Source organism: Colossoma macropomum, unplaced genomic scaffold, assembly GCF_904425465.1.
Source record: "Colossoma macropomum unplaced genomic scaffold, Colossoma_macropomum, whole genome shotgun sequence".
Lineage (NCBI taxonomy): Eukaryota > Metazoa > Chordata > Actinopteri > Characiformes > Serrasalmidae > Colossoma > Colossoma macropomum.
Window position 1 is genome coordinate 1213783 of NW_023494810.1, and position 16345 is coordinate 1230127.

Below are 16345 nucleotides of genomic sequence, written 5' to 3' on the forward strand. Positions count from 1 at the left end.
GACACTACCTACCACTGTTTTCCAGTCAGACCACGAGTCAAGTCATTTATATTTACTATGAAGAGCCCTCGTTCTACTTGATGTGCTGAAACTCCTGTGTTCAATTCTCCGTCTGTTTTGAATTAGCATCATCCACAAGGTTAATTTTGTGAAAATGAACTAATTTACACACATTACTAGTGCCAAGCTTCTTAAGGGTGGAAAAAAGACATATTGTCTGCCGAGGCATTGGCCTCCCTTGTTAAAATTCCTTGCCATGGTACTTAATGGAAATCCAATTTTCAGAAAGGGCATTTTAAGATGTATTAACACACTCAATTCCCCAGAAGAGCGATTAAGCAGTGCTGTTTCAGTGTAGGTATTCACCACCTCTCTATTTCTCCCTCTCTCTCTTTCTGAATTTCTGGCTCGGAAAGAGCTCTGAGGACCCCTGCAGCGCAAACTTCCTAGCACTGAAGTCCGTTCTCTAGCCCTTCTTGCTGAGCTGCTGCTTTGTGATTAGACTCCTGTTCTCTCTCTTTTCGTTTTATAATGTGAAACTTTATGTGGCTCATGATGTTCCAGCACTCTGCGCCTTAAAAATAAGGCAGTGTTTTCCTTTACAGTGCCTTAAAGGAACAGTTCAGTGGAAAATCAAACTTATAAGGTTTTCTACTCACCCCAAATGCAGCCGATCAGCCAAGACATGTTTGGTGTCCAAGTATTGCTTCTTTGGTTTAGAACTGGAACTGCTAGACTAATGGAGCTAACAGACACTGGATATAAATCGTTTCCACCAATAAATGCCAGAATTTTATGTATTTGCTTCAGCCTATGGTGAAAAGCTACATAAACCTGTTTTTTTTTTTTTGTTTTTTTTTTAAATATTTGGTAAAATGTCATGGACAGAGCTTATTTACGCACTCAAGCTGAAACTACATTATCACCTGCTTTCTATTACTATTCCGCCTTTAAACTTTACTGCACTGTAAAAAATGGGTCACCAGTTCAGCTCATTTCATACAACCTTAATAAATACTTGGACTGAACCGTTCGTCCAATCAAACTACTTTTTGAAACTGTTTTAATTATGCAGAAATGGGTTTTTGGGTTGAGGTGACAGTAAATTTGAACTACAGTGCCGACATTGAGCTGCTGAACAGCCAGGTTTTGCCTTTTGCTCATCATCTTATTGAGGAACATAACCTTTGAAGTCTGTTTCTCTGCGTACTTTGTTAGCCCCTTTTTACCATGTTCTTCAATGGTCAGGACCCCCATGGACCCTCACAGAGCAGGTACTATTTGGGTGGTGGATCATTCTCAGCACTGCAGTAACACTGACGTGGTGGTGGTGTGTTAGTGTGTTGTGCTGGTCTGAGTGGATCAGACTCAGCAGTGCTGCTGGAGTTTTTAAACACCTCAGTGTCACTGCTGGACTGAGAACCAAAAACATCCAGCCAGCAGCGTCCTGTGACCACTGACGAAGGACTAAAGGATGACCAACACAAACTGTGCAGCAGCAGATGAGCTATCGTCTCTGACTTTACATCTACAAGGTGGACCGACAAGGTAGAAGTGTCTAATAGAGTGCTGGAACTCATGCCGTTCTTTGGTTGAGATGACAGTAAATTTGAACCACAGTGCCGACATTGAGCTGCTGAACAACCAGGTTTTGCCTTTTGCTCATCATCTTACTGAGGAACATAACATTCCTATCCCTGTATTCCTAGATGACAATTCTCACGTTCACTGTGACTGATTGGCATGATGAACATTCAGGAGCATTCACAGGTCTGACCCAAAACTGACCCAAAAAACCCCAGATTTGAATCCTTTTGAAAATCTGTGGGACGACCGGGAACAGCGAGTAAGACACCAGGGAAGCATCCACAAAATCTGGCTGAACTGCACAATTCTTTGAAGCAAGAGTGGCTGAACATTGATGTTGCCAACATCCAGAAACTTGTCCAGTCCAGGCCAAATGAAATCACAGCTGGTATTTATGCTTGTGGAGATATTACACACTATTAGGTACGTCTCAGTCACAGGTGACTTATTATTTTTTTTGGGTGAGCTTGCAAAAAAGAAAGTGTTATCAAAAACAACACAAATCCTTGGAGGAATGCCATGAAAGAAACCAGTTTTATTTCCATAAAGAACATTTTCAGTGGATGCTTCCTTAAGAACTGCTTTTGTAAATGAGATGTACAAGTGTGAAGAATCTTTTGTAAAGTTTAAAGAACCTCCAGATGATAAAAAAAAGTTTTTTTTCCTAGGAAAAAATTATGTTCAATCCAAGAACCTTTTAGTAACCTTTATTTTCAAGAGTGTAATACCTTTCTCTGGTTCCCTCCAGGCTTTAAAAGCTACAGCTCAGGCTGCCTGAGAGGTACAGCCACTGCCTGACAGAGCAGAACCAAAGACCCTCGGCTCCGTCTCTGAAGCGGATTCAGGCCTGCGCGTCTCCCCTGTTGCTAATGGAACAGACTGGAGGGGCCATGTGGGGATAATTAAGGATGACTGGCCAGCAAATGATGCTGCATGTCAGATCTCGAGTTTCTTCAGAGCTTTTCTGCAGAACTATGACTTTTTTCTATTTCAGAAATTTTATGGTTATTATTTTACTAATCCCTTTCATGCCTCACTGCGGCATGACCCAACCGAGTGCTGGAACTCATGCGGTAATTCGAACCGTACGCAGAGTGGACGGAGTTGAAAAAGTGGAAGAATTTTTCTTTCTGCTTGGAGACTCTACACTTCACAGCCTCTAGCCTTTCACACTCTCCTCAATGAGCCTCAAGTCTCTTATCCTAGGTGAGTCACTGTTTCTCTTCCACTTTTCTCACTCTCTCCTGTCAGCCTGTTTCCCCACGTCCTTCATAGCCAGGGGTCAGGAGCCGCAAGGCTGGAAGGTGTGGTGAGGGGTCATAAACTTGAAAGAGCTCTCTTCCTGTCAGACAGACGAAGTGCTAATAGGGTGACAAGCCTTAAAGTGATAGTCTGACCCCCAAAAAAAAAATTACACTTACACCAAAACAATCAGCCAAGACATGCCTGGTGTCTGAAGTTAGTGTTAGCGTCTTCTTTAGTCTTGCATTTGAGCTATGAAGCTAACACAGCTGGCAAATAGTGGAAGTTTATAGCCACCCAATTAGCATAATGTAAACTATAGACCTAAATCATCACACATTTCCCTCAAAAGTGTTAACTTGTTAAGTCATCTCAAAGACTAGACTTGCTAGACATGTGATTTCTGACACTGTATTACTTATGGTTATCAACAGAAGGGTCATTCTACAGAAACGTCCACCTTTCTATCTCTCCATAGGGGTCACTGGTGTTACTGATCCTCATTGGTGTTCCACATAATAAAGGAACACCAGAGACATTTTAATGAACAATGCATTTTACAGAATGGCTGCTACAGAACATCAAACCACATGTTGTCAATCATGGAATATCCACTAAAATATGGAATTTAATCCATTTGTATTCTATTTTTTCACAATTACCTCAGAATAAAGTCGGTCACACCAGTGACTTCAGCTAAAAGCTTCATATGAAATCATGAGCTAAATGAGAAAATCTCTGATAACTGAAAGACACAGTGGACTCACCATGTGCTTTTCTTCATAGATCCTCAGCAAACAGGTAAAAGGAAGTCGAGTGATGTCATCAGTGTGAGAGTTTTTGTTACGTGGTAACACCAGTGACATGATTCCTGGGGACCACAACTTTCATTATATATTTTATAATAATTATTTGGCATTTGTTTTTTCTTTGTCATTTAAATTATTGATGATTGATTGAATAATTATTGCAGTTAAAATTGCAAAAGCATAGGTTTTTTACTTCAAAATATGGCAATCACCCTTTACACGAATGTGAGGACGAGCTCTTCTGTGGTACTTGGAATTCTATATGATTGATTTATAAACCAATATTGCTAAATTGATGCTCAAGAAAGTGTAATTGTTAAAATAACTTATTGTTTTATTTTAAAATATAGATAAATTGTAACCCTAACATGTTTTTCAAGTGTAATATATCTGTAAATGCTAGGGACACAAAAATGGACATTTTCACAGAATGACTTAAAAACACAAACATATCTGACATATCTACCAAATAGGTGACCTGGGTGACTGCCCAGAGGTACCCAATGCTCAGAGGCACCAAAAGATTGCTCAAAAAGGTCCAGTTTTAAATTATTTTCATCCATTAACACTTTTTAAAACATTCGGTTTACATGAAATCTTTTCAGACCCGAACACTCAGCCTGATAATCCAGTCATAAAAGCATCAGCCATAATCCAAAAAGCATTTTCACAGTGTAAATTTGGTGGACAGTGGTGGACGTGTGGGTAAAACATAGACAGGATCATTTTGGCAGCTTACACTGACCTTTCACCATCTCATTGGTCTCACTGACCGGTCATGACAAGATCTTAGCTGATGACTTAAGTCTGGTTCTGTTTATGTATATTTTGTGACTAATCAATAGAGTGAGTCTTCAGCTAATCCAAGAGCTTTTCAGCAAACGGTCTTAGGTTATTATCAGGGTCCGTCAGGATGGGGAACTATAGCTTCAATGCCCAGAGGCACCACAGGATCTTTATCTGGCCCTGGCTGTGTACATTTAATTTGTGGATCTGAGCTAAAAGACCTTTCACTCCTGCTGCTACTGGAAGAAATGCACTAAAACACTTTAGGAGAGCTTAACAAACAAGGAGAAAGATCTTTGGTTCCGCTGGGACCTTTAAGCCCAACCCACCACGTACCTCTCATCATCCATACTGTGACTGTGACTGATGTACTCTTGAACTTCATCCCCAGCTTTGTTCAAGTAGCTTCATTCAGTAGCTATTCTGAACACAGAAAGTAACGGTACTAGATAGAAAACGAAAGACGGAGGGGTGCTTAGGCATAATGCTTCAAACAAAACAAATCTACATTCTTGAAAAGATGGTTCTTCAAGGGTTCTTTAGTAAAGATAATGGTTTTATATATATATATATATATATGCTTAAAGGAATCTTTGCATCATTAAATGGTTCTTCAGATTGTGTGCTGTATATAGTTCTACATAGCAGCTTTTAAAAGGGTTCTATAGATGGCACCGAAGATTCATCTGTTGTTATAAGCTTGACATCATAACCAATAACCTTTTTTGGTGCTATATAGAACCCTTTTCAAAAGGTTCTATATGCAACCATATACAACAGGTACTTCACCAATCTGAAGAACCATTTCACCATGCAAATGACACTTTAAGTATGCCAATGGTTCTCTTAATGTTCACGGTTCAATATAAAATCACTGTCCTTACTAAAGAACCTTTGAAGAACCATCTTTTTTAAGAGTGTACTACATACAAATCACTCATTAGCGTACCCATACCCGAGCCCAATGTTGTGTGCGAACAATCAGCCTGATGTTTTGTTGGATCCTGTTGGGCTTGCGTTGGGTAGCAGATCCCTAAAGGGGCAGATTTATTAATGTTTTGAATTTAATTTAGATTTGACTTCTAGGCATTTTTACTTGTTTCTAATGATTTTAAAGTCATCTCACTATATTGATAATGTTGCTTGTTTCAAGCATATTTCTTACAAAAAGCAAAATTATCTGACAATATAGTGAGATAATTTGACTTTCTAAAATCACATAATTACATAATTACATTAAATCAGTAAAATGAAAAATATCTATAAAATAATCTCATAATAATCTTTTAATAATCTGACAAATATTAAATACATTTAAGATAATTTCACCTAATAAAGTACCACTTTTTGCAGTGTGACAGTGTCTATTGTGATTTTCCAAATATCCTTTTATGCCATCTAGTCAAAATAATTGGTAACCTTTGGTTATAAGGCTACATGCAACACACATAACCTTGTCATGACAACTGACATGATGAGTTCAAAATGATTAAATCTTTATGCAATGATGCAATGATTAAATGCAATGATTATAAATGCTTATTCCAATAGGCATCATCTGTCATAGAGGCTACTTTAGCTAACTTTGATCAAAACTGGCAAATGTAACCTTTATAGCAAACAACGTCTGTTGGAATAACCATTTATAAACATTTATGTAGGGTTATGTCAGTTGTCATGACAAGCTTATGTAAGTGTCATGTAGCCTTATGAACTGCACCCTACAATAAAGTTACCAAATAATCACTTATGTTCTTGAATATGAGGTGTTACGTCAAAATAATATCTACTTTTATTTCTTAAATTGTCTTGAATTACAATGTTGAAATTTGTCATGGTTCAAAATCTTGAGAAAATAAGTCTTTATTTTGACCTAATAAATCACAGTTTGATGAAGTCTTTTTTCTTTCTATCTGGTAGAAACAGGAATTCATACTAAAAGCATGCTTGCATTGTGCTGGTTATATACTAATTTCAAAGTTGTGCTTGTGTTGCACTGTGCACAAAGTGTTGGTAGTATAAGTATCAGTAATAAGCGCCTCTCTTAATAAATCTGCCATGAAGATAGAGGTGGCAAATTAAAGGAAAAATCTAGATAAAGGAAAGGAGAAACATAAGACCACCAGATCTCAGGCTAACTGAACACCTGTGGGAGATGATCAGGTCATTAATACAGCAACTGAGGGAATATCTTTGGAAGAATGGTGTTTTACCTCTCCATGAACAGCTCCAGAGACGTCTATGCTAAGGCTCTTGTACATAGGCAAGTATGCAGGTAGTCAGGTAGTCAGGTGGGCAGGTGGGCGAGTGTGTATGTGGGCGCACTTGGTAAACGCTGTGTTGGAACTCCATTAGTCCTTAAAGGAACTACAGCAGTAACGGCAGAAACAAAAGGTGCCAAACTGTACATTCAATTATATGACAAATTGGAGCACATCCTTATTTTAATTAATTAACACATCCTTTACAGGAAACTTCTTGTTCTTGAGAAGTTCCTAAGAGAACCAGAAGTGGTTCTTCTATGACATCACTCCAAACAACCCTTTATTATTAAGAGTATACTAATATCTAATAAAGAGCCAAATGTCATCTTGACTGATCGGCTACACTTAGGATATGAAGAAAAGAGGAAAACTGTGTGCATTTTAAATTAGAATTACATTATGCAGGTTTTAAATAGAATCTGTTATATTTGCATATGATTTACATATGACATGATTGAGTCTTTCATTAGTTACTAAATAGTACTGAAATGAGTGAGTCTGAGTAGGACGAAAGAGTGTAAAGAGGAGGAAATGCGGAGGTTTGGAGAGGGTTTTTAGGGACGGGGTGGGGGAGCGGTGGCCTGCAGATGAACCCGTGAGGGACTTAGCTCAGCGGGGTCATCCCAAGTTCAGGTCTTTCCCTTGCTGACTGGGTGAGTGGTGCGGGCCGCTGGTGGAGGCCTTTAGCCCCGGCAGGGAGCCCTCTAGAGCCCTGTAACACAAACCTATTTGCTGCAGGCCACGGTTGCAAAAATTAAGGGGGGTGGTAGTGGAGGGGGGTCCCTTCTGGAGAAGAAGGAGAAGGGCAGGCCATGGTGAGGAGCAGAGAGAGGCTGGGAAAGCAAAGTACCTCCACAGATGAGTTACAGCCACTCATTTGGGGGTGGGGTCTGGGTTGGCTTACGTAAGATGCTACTCTCAAACGTCCAACATTTCCCAGACCTTTTCTTTTAGGCTCGTAATGGAATGTTCTAGCCTTGCTGGCATGTCCCGATTGAAAACTTCCCTTTCTTAGTGATGAAAACAAACTGGAAACAAGCAGCTTTGGTTGAGATATCCCTTCAGCAAAGGCTACATAACTGCTTCGTCAACTTCACATATGCACTGGCTGTCAAACGTTAATGGACACCAACATTTTGATAAATGAGCATGTTGTTTTTGTTTGGTTTTAGTAGGTGGTTCTTTTAGGATTTTGTATGTTCAAGCCAAGAATCATTAAGAAGCCTTTATTTCATGTCGAGGATAATGGATGTAGTGAATGTTTTAACTTGATTTTTCAACTTGAAGAAACACAAACATCCAGTGATTCACAGCTCCCTGGCCTGGTAAGCGTTTTACAGAAAATTAGCCATGATTAGCATCAAACAGTGGAGAAAGGAGAGGTGTTTGAGATCTAAACAATGTTGGCATGTTGTGATTTTAAATGTGTGCAACAAAACAACAGTTTTAGGAGTGTATCAGGACCAATCGTACAATGCGATTGGGTAATATTTACTTGAACACTGCTATGGTTTACTGAAATAACCATGTCATAAACATGTCATGGCAGATTTTGTTCAGTAATATAACAGTGTCATGTTATGACAGCTCATTTCACTACATGTACTATTAATAAGTGATATGATGCCAAACATTACAACATCTATTACGTTGTAACACTGTCACATTACTGGACATAATGACATATGATGTAATAACATAGAACATCTGCCATGACATGATTATGGATTTTCAGTCAGTTTTTACCAGGCTGCATCACCATGACAACTTTTGTTGTGTGCCTAACCTGCTCCAGGGCCAGTTATACTCAGAATTTTTGATCATAAACCAATCTGAGCTGAGCATCTGACCAGTCAGTGACAGAGTTCTGTCAGAGGTTGGGTCATATTTTTCTTTCTAACAATTATGGTGTCAATCACATGAAAAACATTGCTTTTCAGCTGAAAAAAGAGATATCGGGACTATAAACCAATTATTGATCCAATAAGCACTAATGGAATGGTAGTGGTGACGGTGTTGCTATTACTTCTGTAAATGCCTCATGTTCTAGATATTTGTGTATGATTGCTTTTTAGCCCACTTGACCCCGCCTCGTGTTTGGCTGTTCATTATTAACATCATGTTTTCATGTGTACGCCTACAAGGATTAATCATAGGTTGAGTATCTAAACCTGGATTAACACTTCTGTCATAAAACAGATTAACTGCAGGTCCATTTGTTGAAGTTGAACACAGACCCAGTGAGAATTAAACCAATGTCTCATGTAAATATTTGTGACAGTTTTCGTGACAGTGCTACATTGGAAATGAAGTCAAAGCCCACATACTTTGGATTCTCTTGGGCCAAAATAGTTCAAATACATGCTTTTTAAAAGTTCGAAAAAAATCTATTCAGTTATTTATTTAGGCAAAACCTGCTCTTCATATCAAGCAGAACACTTTGGTGTTCATGAAGCTGTTGAAGGTAAATATACCCAACATATTAGCACTGTTTTAAAAAGTGTAACACTGTTTCAAAACAAATACAGCCATTTTTTCTTAACTGAATAATAACGAGGGAATAATAATGAAGTTAAAATCAAACCTTAAATTTGAACATGAAGGCAAAAGGTCCCAAAAGTTGGACTTGAGACAAACAACTGGAATCAAGAGGTTTTTTGGATCCATCTTTTTTTCATTCTATGCAGAAATACTTCAGAAAAGTTTGCCAGCTCTGGTCAAGAACCTGTTCATCCATAAGGAGAGGGAGACGGCTGTGACCTCTCCAGAGACGAGACGAATGGGAGACAGTCAGTGATTGGACACACCAGGAGTCAAAGGAGCCCCTCAGTAATGGCAGTTTGCACAGGCAGGCCTCAGCAGGGGTCTTTTGATTGGATAAGTGGTCCCTCCCATTATGTCAGGAGTAGGACAGTAATAGTGGGTGGTGGTGGGGAGTTAATGAGATGAGTGGTGGGCTAATTAGGGACAGGGGACCACTGCTATGACATGACTGGGAACTGCAGTTTTGAAACATGGCAAGAGAAAATAGTTCGGGAGCGCACACTTTAGAGTAAAGGTTCTTGGCTCGGACATACAAGTCTGACCTTTACATTATGTGGAAAAAGGTTCTTAATACCCACATCTCATTTTTTAAAATGGTTATTTCAAGAATCACCTGCTGAAAGAGTCTTCGGGAAACTGGACGTTGTTCTTAGATGGTATCGCTCCTTGTTTAACTTCCATATTGTGTAAGTTTGTGGATACAGTAAGATGATGATGCAGGACTTGACTGCCAATGTTAGTTTACACTGATCAGAAGTTTGAGGGTCACTCTGTCTTCCTTTGAAATTATTTCAAATTTTCAATTAAATAAAAAAAAAAATCCCTGCAAAGGTTTTAATATCAAAAACAGTTGTTATGAAGAGTCGTGCATAAACAATGTTATGATAGTTTTCTTTTCCAAACTGTTGTTGAAAAAACGTACTGAGCATGTTTTTGCCCCGTCTCATCGAGCCAGATATGATCTTACAACAAGAAAATGCATCCAGGGACATCTTGTTAAATCTTTGTTGTTGGACTGCAGCAAAATCCAAAGCTAACAAAGGTGAGCTCCCTCTAAAACACACTCCCAAATTCCACTAATCCATGACCTTTTGATGTCCAATTCAATCCATAACACAAGCAAAACAAGATATCTAGCAAAACCCTACTTTTAGCTAATGGAACTTTTTCCCTTGCAAGAGGTAAAGTTTATTTTTACTGCATGTAATGTAGCACATGAGATACACGTCATCACACTTACTTGGGGTTTTTGAGGGAAATGGTGCATTGTGGAAAAAATACCAACTCAGATTTCTTTGCAGTGGTGGTGAAATAAACCAAAGGTCATGATGTCTACAACACAAATATCGCCATTTTATTTACTCCCCAAAACAACCAGTGAACCTGCATGTATCCTCTGAGTTTTTGTAATAATGATCATGGTAAATAGTGCTAAATCTGAAAAAATTATTTTTTGAGGACTATTTTGTCTTATAACACCCTGCATATACCCCTCTGCCACGAATGAAAGCCTAAACCTTTTTCAGGGTAAAACAATATTTCAGACATCAGGAAGTGTAACAGTTTTGTGTAATGACTATATTACATGTAGCTTTTAGAGGCATAAAATGCTCCCAATGGCTGGTTCTTATGACCACTGCTGTGACCGATTCTGACTCTGTATGCTTCTCTGAAACAGAGTAACATTTCACATCTAATCATTCTAAACTGTATAATGTTAAAAATCACTGTTAAAATCTCTTTTAACAGTATAATTATGCAGAAGAAAATCAGCAGAATTCCCCTTTAAGGTGAGCATCTAAAAGTAGTTTTCATGTGCAAACTACTCAAACACTCTACTAGCTAAAATACACAGCTAACAACATCACATAACACAGTGTAGCTGCATGTTATGCTATTTCACGATAGATTTGTTACAGGATTAGATTGGATTCATTCTTGTCCCTCCGATATCCAAAACAACTGCTGACATATGCTGACATCAACCTCATACCTGGTATTGGGTCAGTGCCAACTTTATTTCTAAATGGTTTTGATATATGTTCTTAACTTTAATTGTTGATCTTTAGAAGGTTGGGTCGCTGTGCAAATTGTAAATAAAAACAGGATGCAATGATGTGTAAATCATTTAAACCCTCTATGTTGCTCCAAAACCGGTATATATCATTCAGCATTACTGATGCCTTCACAGATGTGCAAGTCTCCCATGCCATGTGCGCTAATACACCCCATACCATCATGGATGCTTTTGAACTTTTTGCTGATAACAAGCCAGATGGTCCCTTTCCTCCTTCGCCTGGAGGATGTGGCATCCATGATTTCCAAAAGGAATTTTGATTTATCTGAACACAGGACACTTTTCCACTTTGCCTCAGTTCATCTTAAATGAGCTCGGGCCCAGAGAAGTTGGCGGTGTTTCTGGATCCTCTTTATATGTGGTTTTAACTTTCATTTATGGATGCAGTGATGAACTGTTTTCACAGACAGTGGTTTTCAGAAGTGATTCTGAGCCCATGCAGTGATTTCCACTACAGAATCATGTCTGTTTTTAATGCAGTGCCGTCTGAGGGCCCAAAGATCACAGCCAGCAAATACTGGTTTTTGGCCTTGTCCCTTACATACAGAGATTTCTCCAGATTCTCTGAATCTTTTAATGAGATCATCCTAAATTCCCAAGTTCTTTGCTGTTGTATGCTGAGCAACATTATTCTTGAATTGTTGCACTTTTTGCCCAAGCAGTCTTTCACAGAGTGGTGAACCCCTCCTCATCTTTACTTCTGATGGACTCAGCCTCTCTGAGATGTTCTTTCTGTATCCAATCATGTTACTGACATATTCCTAATTAACCTAATTATTGTGTGTGATGTTCCACCAGGTGTTTCAGTATTGCACAACCTTACCAGTCTTTTGTTGCCCCTGTCCCAACTTTTTTAAAACATATTGCTGGCATCAAAATAAAAATGGGCATACAAAAAACAATATTTCTTATTTTCAACATCTGATATGTTGTCATTGTACTATTTTCACTTAAAGATGGGGTTTAAATGATTTGCACATGATTACATTCTGTTTTTATTTACATTTTGCACAGCGTCCCAACTGTTTTGGAAACTTCTACAAGTTCTTTGAGGAACAAGGTTGTTTAGGGAATGAAAACTGTTTTTTTCTGTAGCATCACTCAAAGAAAATACCTCTTTGCCACCTGAAGTCACTGCAGTAATTTGTAGTTGCTGTAGAACATTCACTGCTATGAAGGCCGCTAATGTGGTTTCGCCAGGGTTTGTTTATTTGACATGGAGTGTCAGGGGCTTTGATTCTTACTTCAATGTTCAATACTAATTGTTGTGTTATTACTAATGTGCTTCCTTGAAAGCAGCTTTAAGTGCCCACATCATTCTGTTTCTGTAACTGCCTCAGATCATGAAGATAATAGTGATGATTCAGAATAACAAGGAAAAGAGAAAAACATGACACATGTGCTTGTAATACTGAGTAACTTTGTAATGATGTCAGGAAGTTGCACAAGTATGCAGCATTGCTGCTAATAAGCCTGAGAGATACATTTCAAAGAGTTTATAAAGTTTTAATCTACAATACTTCTTCATAAAGTGTTCAGAAACTTCTTTTCCTCACTGCTCTTACTTTTGTTAGATTAGTTGACTACACTGTTATGTTCATGCAGTATTAATAATGAATAGTTCACAGCAGCAGATTAGGGTTCAGAACAAGTTGTGTTTCTCTGTTTTTGCAGGTTATCTAGGGCTTTGAAATCTGTTGACGTTGCATGTAGATGCTGACCTGAGCTAAATCAGGACATGCATGCAAATGCTGGAACAGGGAGATGACATCTAAGCCTTTGTTGAACTTGCTGGGACGTTTCTCATAGCCTCAGCTTGAGTTTGTGTTAACGCAGTGGGTCTGGTATGCGAAACAATTTGTTATGCATTTGTGCGTCTGTACTTGAACTGACTCGACAGAGACGGATTTCTGCTTCTAGCGCTGTGGTCCAACAGATGGGGGTGGGGTACTTTGCTGGGAACAAGGTTTTTTTTTATACATGCAGTACAAAAATGTTTGCTTCCTTTCTTTAAAGGAGACTTGCTTACAGTTTTACAAAGAAATCTGCAGGGATATTTTTCCACACCTCCAAAGGAGTTAGGAGTTGGTATTATTTTGAGTATTATTTGGAGTTGGTATTATTTTGAGCTTCTCACAATCCAATTAATCAAACACATTGAGTTCTGGACTCTGGAGTGGTCAGTTCATTGTTCTGAGAAGCTTCTTTGCTTGATTTGAAAATGCTCTTCTCCTTTTCTCTTTTTGTCTTCTTGAACAGCCACACATCCTTTCAGACCCACAGCGCTGAGTCATCTTCTCACAGTGGAAGGATGGACAGAAACACCTGTGGATGTTTTCAGATCTGAAGTAGCTTGATTTTCTTCTCTCTCTCAGAGATGAAAGCTTTAAGTGCTGTTTATCTGATGGGGGGCAGTTTTGGTGTCTACCAGGTCTTGTATGGTTGTTAGGAGTTCCATTTCCTCTGTCTTTGAATTTTTTTGAGCTCCAATTTTGAAAATTCCTGTTTTTTCACGTTTTCCAATGTCTTGTACTTGACCATTTTGACTTGAAGTAAATCTAATTATAATCTAATCATACAGCAGCAGCTCAAAGTGCTTTTCAGTTAAATGAATAATGAAAGAAAACTACTAATAATAATTAAATAAAATAAAAATGAATAACTATATATATATTTTTAAATCGCATACTGTAATATGTTTGAGATATACTAATCTTTGCATATTTGGAAGGAGAGAGCAGGGCATTGGTGAGGGACTGTGAGGAATGGGAGGGTGGGAGTGTGTGTGGGTGTATGTATGTGTGTGTGTGTGTGTTAGTGAATGAAGGACCTCCTGGTGAACCGCTCAGTCGCGAGCCGGGTCATGGGGGAGGCTGTCAGAGCGTGCCTGAAACAGAAACCCGAGAGTTCAGCCAGAGTTCACACCGCAAAATGTGCGCAATCTGCCAGGACGTTCCAGGACGTTCTCTCTTTCAGACTGAGAGGTTCACACGTACAGAGGGACGTCTGAGATAAGAGAGGCTGACATGTCCTTCAATGCCTTTTTTAACCCCCTTGAACTGGAGCCTTGTTGCTAATTTATTAACCCCTGAAACTGTAGGCTGCCTGTTCAGGCTTATTATCCAGTAACTGCTACAAACTATTCAGTAGCTTCAGTAATTCAGACTCAAACTATTGTAAACACTCATATTGTGGAACTACTGTGCATGTTAAATAGTCATGAGGTTTAAAGGGTTCAGTAAGTCAGTAAGTTCTATAAAAGTAATATGTTTAAAGATTAATGAATGGAAGTTTAGGAGGTTAATCATAAACATATACATTTTTCCGTAACTACCCTGAAAGTAATCTGTATGTTATGTAGTTAAGAAAGCTCAACAGTCCCTTTGACCTGGTTTTGTGGACATGGATTAAGCCTAGTCTAGAACTAAATTGTAGCATCAATGGTAATTTTCCATTGGAAAAGCCTTTTTAGTGAACCTGGGTCCAAGAAAACCCAGAGTTTAAGGGCTTATATAACACCTTTCCGTTAAAATATTAGGTAGGACTAATGGACTATCATGTGATGCATCAAGTTTTCCTCTCCTTTGCATGTCAAAGAAAGACAAACGGAAGTAAAACATGCCACAAAGTCACATGCAACTTGGTTACGTTCGCCAGTGGCACATCTACTGCCAGTACATTTCAATTCAGAGCACGGTCTCACTCTGAGAAGCATAAACCTCCCAGGGAGAAAAGGAAAAGAAGAAAAAGTTGAACTTGCTACAGAAATCGAGAGGTGCAGTGAATGCACATAGTGGTGATGCAGATGGTTGCACTCAGTAAACAGCTCGGAAAGACAAATAATGCAGGGATTTGTGTTGGTGTGGTTGAAATGAAAAAGGCCACTAAGCTAAGTCCCTTCAGTGTGTGTGTGTGTGAGTGAGAGAGAGAGACAGAGAGAGAGAGAGAGAGAGAGAGAGAAGGCCTTGTGGGAAAACTGTCTGCCTGCTCTCATTCAAGACTGCCTGGCCTATTGTCAAGCCAAGAGCTTGACCTGAAGTTGAACCCAATTGTCAGCCCGGAGTGGCTCAGGCCATGACTGAGGGAGGATGGGTCTCAGCGAGAGGGTTCGGCTGGAGGAAAGGAACTTGCTGTAAGCTCTAATTCCTCTTGAAAAGAGTTGCTTCGGACTGAAAATTGTATGTCTTGAAATGTAGCGACAATAGCAGTTCAGATGAAAGAGAAAGCAATTTTAAGTTTAAGCCCTGTTATTGCCATTTTGCTATGTTAATTACATAATAATTACATAGTTTGTTACATAATTATGTCACAATTTACATTTAAAACTTCAAAAACTCCACACTTCTGACTGTTTTCTGTTTGTTTATGTCAAAAAATGGTAAAAGCATGGCAAACATGTAAAGAATGATTTTTTCTTTCATAACTATTTATTAATGTGTGTTTTACTTTATAACTGTATTCTACTTTATATCCTAGTATTATTGCACTATTCATGTTTGCACCAACAATTACTTTACTCTGCATACTTTTACATATGCTGTTCTCACAGGACATACTACCTCACTTTATGCTCTTCACTCACTCTGTATATACGTATTTTATGTTTATACTTGCATATCTATCTAAATTCTACTGTATTTTGCACTTTTGGTTAGATGCTAACTGCATTTCATTGGCTCTGTACTTGTACTCTGCACAATGATGAAGTTGAATCTAATCTGATCTAATCTAATCTAATCTAACCTTAAATTTGTCAGAATAAAACATTGTGCCTTCTACTCAAAAACATAAATGTGGTATAGACATTTATAGAAGCTTAGAATCTGGACTTTCCACAGATTTCGCTTGATTCAAAGAGCTGCAACTTCTATTCGTGCTTCTACTGAGAAAAGCTGGAAGGCCCTCAGATCTGCGTTTCATTGCTAAAGAGTCTGCCGCCGGACTCCTCCCTGTCTCCTCTCCTGGAGGGCCGGCGGCTGTGGCCGTGAAAAGCAGCCCCAGCTGTGGCCACCGGCGCCAGAGCGGCCCGGAGGAGG